Source organism: Acyrthosiphon pisum, unplaced genomic scaffold (genome assembly GCF_005508785.2).
Source record: "Acyrthosiphon pisum isolate AL4f unplaced genomic scaffold, pea_aphid_22Mar2018_4r6ur Scaffold_21547;HRSCAF=24217, whole genome shotgun sequence".
Lineage (NCBI taxonomy): Eukaryota > Metazoa > Arthropoda > Insecta > Hemiptera > Aphididae > Acyrthosiphon > Acyrthosiphon pisum.
Genome location: NW_021771026.1, coordinates 13,453 through 19,635, shown reverse-complemented (window position 1 = coordinate 19,635; position 6,183 = coordinate 13,453).

The window sequence follows — 6,183 nt, the reverse complement described above, 5'->3', positions numbered from 1 at the left end:
TGCTGAATATGAAATAACCTCGAATTTGTAAATTTGGCACTTACTGCTTATTCCACTAGGAGGGCAGTATAAATAACTTTAAATATTAGGTACGCTAATGTAGAAATTGTGCTGTTATATTAAACAACACCACAAATGTACAATAACAATAAATATATGTCATCCGGCGTGTGCAAAAGCGTGTGACTATCCCACGCTAGGCCTAACCGCAGGTCGACCATGTACGGTTGTGCGAAGTATGGAAGGGACAGGGACTGGCCCAACGAAGAACGCTGATGGACAAGCGTTCATCAGACGAGTCAGTAGATATTTTGAGAAATTATCACTGGGTGACATTAAAAAAAAAATTCACACTATCAAAATCAACATATTATGAGCTTATAAAAAACTTTTCAGTATTAAATATTATAGAAAACATTACCTACCTACATTTAACAATACCATCAAAACTCACAACACATAGAAAATTAAAAATAATTTATGAGTTAGGTAAATTAATTATTTTTAATTACAAAAAATGGAATCAATGTTGTTAATACAAGTTAAGTTACTTTTGTTTGACGAATATATAGTGAGGTAAAATTATTTTTTTTGTAATATTCTACTTTTTTCGAAGGTGTATCTCGAAAACAGTTACGAATTCGAAAAAAACATATAATATAAAAGTTTTAGATAATTTCATGAGCTTTATTTTGTTATAAAAAAAACATTTCCCTTCGATGCACCGTTTTCGAGATATAAGCGAAAAACCCAAAATGCGTAACTTTACTCCCCCTCCCCCATCCGGCTCACCAAAATGTGTCAGGACTTTTGCTATGTTAACACTCTAAGCCCCCTGAACAAGTTTCTGAATGAATCGCTAAGTTACCTGCTCACGCACTCTACCCCTCCTTTTGGGTCATTCATTGACTGGACTATATACTAGGCGACTAAAAAATGTCTCTATATTAGTTAAAATATCCACTGAGACGAGTAGCCAGCCTCAATCAGTACAGTACTAAAGCCAAATACTTAGTCATAACTCACTAACTTACAGTTTAAATTATTTGGCCTTTGAATATTTTAAAATAGTTATTATATTTGAGTATTAATAAATACAAATTATACAATCATCTTGATGGTTTTTTTTCAAAACACTTCCATCACTTCAACTAGAACTAGTTGAGCACGTTACAATTATAGCGACCAATGCTATAATAGTATAAATAGTATAATGTAACTATAGTCTTTAGTACAACTGATGATATCGGAGAGATATCAACTCGGCGACCGCTCTAAAATGAGCCCTGAAATAGAATATATTGATGATAGTGAGCGTATACGTAGTAATATTAATACCTGCACCACGGATATATTGACGATATCCAGGCAATGACCGGCGTAATTCGAATAACAATAATTTATATAATACATAACTGATATATCGGAGATATCAAAACTGCGACCGACGCAGCTTAACGAATTGTATTGTAAATATATCGGAGAAATTATATTGTTATAATAATATCATAATATATTATTATATTAATATTATTTCAACAACTGGCCGGCGTGAACAAAAGTTAGATTTAGCTATAGTGCTACGAATATCAACGCAACCTCGTACGAACTAAGTCACGTCACGGAGCGTAACGGGCGTGACGTGAACCAGCAATACGCCAATACCTATAAATATATAGGTAGATTATAATATCAAAGCGACCGATGCTATTACGTAACTAGTACAGTACAGCTGATATATCGGGAATATCAAAATTGCGACCGACTTGACTTACGAATTATAATTGTATTGTAAATATATCGGAGATATTTCAATAACTAAAGTTAGATTTAACTATAGTGCTATACGAATATCAACGCACCGGAGTTGACGAGTCAACTAATTCATCCGTCCAATTGTGAACCACTATAGTGAACACCTATAATAAGCAGTGTACTCTAGACCCAGAGAAATACAACTAAGGTCTCAAACACAGCGTTACCGAACCCAAAACAAACGTGAACACCTAATAATATGCTACCGAAATGTCGAGCTGCCGGCTGTTAACTTGGCCGGGCAACTAATAATAATAAAAAATGGTGTTCACGAGTTTGGAATGGAAAAGGTGACCGAAAGTATAAAACAACGTTAATACCTACCAATCTATTAATAATTGAATAATTTATTAACACTCGATAATCGTATAATAAATAACGGCTGGCGTCTCTTCACGAGCTCAAAACGGGACAATAATAAGCCCGGTCCAGGCCAAGAAACATTTGTAGGAAACATATGTTTCTGACATTGTCGTCGACAAATATTATGTTACCGCTTATTATGACGGGAAATCAGAAACATTGTCGATGACACTGTTGGAAACACGTGTTTCCGAAAAATTTTTCTTTGGTCTGAACGGGGCTATATAATAAATAAATACCGGTGGTAGGTATCGGCGGCGTCGGTGATTGCAGTCTGCAGCTGTTGCAACGATGTCGACGGCGGCGAAGATGAAAGGTGACGGCAGCTATGGACGGCAGCCGTGAGATACGTCGTAATCACGACGCCGAAGGGGGGGGGGACACCGAGTACAAAACCGACTCGGCTGGTGGGCGCCGAAATACGAGACTTAAAAAAAATATAAAAATACGCGGCGCGCACTGCGGCATGTCGGAAGCCGTCGGTAAAACTGACGAAATGAGTCAACGACTTGGTACAGGCGCTGATTTCGACGGCGAACACGTGAAACTCGATAACAGTCGACGCGAACGGTATCGACTCGACGACGGTCGGAGCGACGTCGACAACGATAGTAATAAGACACGGCGGTCGACAAACACGTCGTAAAGGCACTTGATAATAAAGCGTCACGAAATGGTGGCAACGGCAGCAAACGGCTGGAAGCGACATAGCGCACGTTCCGCTCAACTAAAGCGTATGAAAAAGACAAAGTTTGTCGCCGCTGGCCACGGGCCGCGCGATGCGCTGTCTCGCGGAATGTATCACGGACAGGTTGTCGTACAGCGTAATAGGTACGACGAACAACAATTATTATTTAAAAGAAACGACGGGTGCATATAGGGTTGCCAACTTTCAAATTGTGTAATGTATGACAATTTTATTCATTCAAATTGTATACCATAGTCGCAAAGTTTCAGTGGCGCAGCCAGAATTTTGAAATTGAGAGTAGGAGAACTGGAGTCTGGATAAACCAAAAATAAAAATAAAAAATATCAAATTTATCCGTTTACCATAGTATAAGAAGATGATAATTAAATAAATAATAATTATATACTTGTGGCTAAAAATGTTATTTCTTATTGCTCGAAACCTAATTGCAGTTTTTCAATTTTTTCTGAATCGTATTTAAAATATTAAAAGCTGTGAGTGCGTCAATCCCAAAACCCAAGGGGCACATTGCTTCAGTTCTGCCCCAGGAGTTAGGATAAAAAATGGCTCGGTACGGCTCTGTGTGACGTCCACGCAAACATGACACGGCAGTAAGGCATAATATGGCGTTACTCGCGTACCGGTCTATGAAGACGGCGCAAAAAGACACCGCTGACGGTACGGACTCGACACCGAATTAGAACGGGCTCAGTCGCTCGCTTGGCACAGCAGTACAGCACTGATCGCGACGGACCGGTACGCGCAACGTATTTGCAACGGCGACAGTTCTTATCCGCATTTGTAGGCCGACGGCCGACTGCGCGCTCACCCGGTAGTGTCGCTACACTGGGTCTGCACGTAAAGACTAAAGACGCCGAGTTTCGAACAACTTACGACTAAGCCAGCGGCGTATTTTGGTCTTCTGGAAAACCCCCGACTTAAAAAAAAAGTCCTAATATATTGGACATTGGTGTTATCATTTATTTTATAGCAAATTAGGGTCTGGTCACACTCTAGCGGTTCCGCCGCGCGGTGTACACGAACTACACTAGCGCGGCAAAACCGCAGAAGTTTGTGTTCATTTGGGAATTAGATACCACAAGCATCAGTTGTGCCAGTTGTTTTTTCTAATATTTTCAAAATTTCCATACTTGATTGAGTTTTTTATTATAATATTATATATAGGTACTTGTGACTTTTACTTTATTATTATATAAAACATGGATTATGATCATTATATGAAATTTATGAAAATCGTACAAGTGGCCAACTATTTTGGCTACTTAGACCCTCCGAAAAGAGACAGACGGTACTGGATCCACCCATTTAATAGAGCACGAGAAGAGACTGGAAGATTTTGGAATTTTTATGAAAAAATTAGATTAAGTTCTGACAAATTTTTTAGTTATTACCGTATGTCGATTGCTTCATTTGACGAGCTTATGATAAAAATTCGACCTTATATCACCAAACAAGAAATAACATTTCGAAGTCCAATATGTGCTGAGGAAAGACTTACTCTGACAATCAGGTAAAATTTGTTTATAAAAATTAACAATTAATAATAAACATATATTTTTTTTATCAAACCATGATAAATCTTTAATTTAAGCCGAATTCAATACGTTTTCTCAGTATAATAATTAAATTAAATAACAACTTAATATAAAAATAACAAATAATAAAAAAAAAAATGAAATTGCTTATTTCAAACAAACTTTTGAAAAAATAATAAAATAAAAATAGTTATAATAATTTCAAATTAAATACCACCTTCTTCAGTATTTGAAGTTACAGGATTATTAACAGCAGCCGTAAAAGTAGATGGGTATGAATAATGTGGGAAGCTGGTTTGGAAATGTGGAAGAAATGCATTTGAAGGATGATGAATTTGATGATTAGTCAAATTTTGTTGGTTAGAATAGTCAGTATAACTTGGATAGATAATATTATTCTTATTGGATGGAGGAGCTGTTATAATTCGTATTACTGCATTCATAAATTCAATTTTTAAATCCAACTTTTGGGTATCGTTCATTTTTTTTAGGTCTGGTAAAAAAGATAATAAAAAAGCTTTATCAGCATCGAATTCTTCGGCGGGTTTTAGGGGGGGGTTTTTCATAAATTCGACCAGGGTATTTTGAAATTCTACATTTTGATTCTTCTTTTTTTTTCTGCTAGATACATCAGACGCTGGAACAGTCCCTTGTGATACGGAATTTTCTCCATCAAAAATAGTATCATTGTTTGATTCGTCAAGGACGCTAATATTTTCTGGATTATCCATATTTCCGGTTGTCCTGAATTATAAAAAAAGTTAGAATATAAAATACATACTAAAAATATAGCACATTTAACTTTAATAAAATTAAAAAGGTAGCCAAGTGGGTGTCGCTCTATTGTACAGTAGGTTACAAGTGGGTCACTGTAATGGATTGTGTTAAATTTGACTTCAACGGTATAATATTATCATTGTATATTTGTACAAGAAAAACTTTTCTGAGCGAAGACGGTCAGTCAGCCTACCTATGATATTACCAAGTATATTTGATGATATTATTGTGAATAAATTATATATAAAGTAATTTATATATTATAACCTATTTGCGTGTGGATCCTTGTTTTAAATTTTCAATCCTTAGCTATAAAAGTTGAACATTTTATACACTTTTAACTACAAAATAATTTTTAAATTTTGAATTTGATAAATGTTGTCAAAATTTATTTTTAAATGATTATAAAAAAATTGTGACTATTTTTATTATTTTTCAACTACTATTGTAACAATGTATTAGGAGCCTCGTATTAAATTTTCAAACTTTTTTACCCAACAAATAAAGTTTTATTGAAAGTTTTAAATTAAGTTATTTTATTTAATTATTATTAATAAGTTTTAAAGTTTCTATAGAAAAAAAACTTAAAAATTTTGGAAACTATGTATATCCGTATACAGCTCAATACAAGTCAAAATATTTTGAAAATTTTTTCTTGTATAGAAAAGGCAAATATAAACATAACAGATTTAACAGAAAATAACAGATTTTGTCGAAAACCGATTTTGCGTAGAAAATCCTGTTTTTCCTTAATTTTTTGCTTGATTTTCCCGGCACTTTTGAAACCTATTTGAAATTTTAAAAAATGACCTACCGATTACACCAACTAGATTCACTTTCCCATCAAACAAGATACTGTTGAAGAAAATCCAAGCAGTCTTACTGCCCCAAACGGTGATGACAGACACAAAACAAATTTAAAAAAAGGTGGGTAAGTGGATTTCGCTCTGCTGTACAGTAGGTTACAAGTGAGTCACTGTATTG